This window comes from Telopea speciosissima, chromosome 5 (genome assembly GCF_018873765.1).
Source record: "Telopea speciosissima isolate NSW1024214 ecotype Mountain lineage chromosome 5, Tspe_v1, whole genome shotgun sequence".
NCBI lineage: Eukaryota > Viridiplantae > Streptophyta > Magnoliopsida > Proteales > Proteaceae > Telopea > Telopea speciosissima.
In genome coordinates, this window is record NC_057920.1 from 17,082,706 (window position 1) to 17,083,188 (window position 483).

The window sequence follows — 483 nt, forward strand, 5'->3', positions numbered from 1 at the left end:
CCATCATGCTGCATTCAATTCATAGGCCGCTACATGGATTTTATGCCAATCCAATGGTTGATAGATGAGTTCAATTCAAAATTAAAAATTACCAACTGTCTTCTATCAACCATTGAGTCGACATAAAATCCACATAACAATCTGTGAGTTGAGTTCAGCACGATAGCTGCTCGACCCAAGGCTGCTGAGAATCCAAATCCCAACCGGTGGCGCACTTTGGGTGGCTTTTTTGTTTTTTGTCTGATAGAACACTTTGGGTGGCTTACAAGTGCTTTTGTGGTGTGTAAGCACCACTGCGTTCTCACACGAATCCACCCAGCAGCCCAGACTTGCGCTTACCAAGATCAGTCACTCACTACTCTCAATCACTCTCTCCACCATTGCCTGGCTTCCACCCACCACCACCATCACCACAACCACAAACACCCCAACCAATACTTTCTCCTATAAATTATTTGCATGCCACCAAGATCGATCGATCAT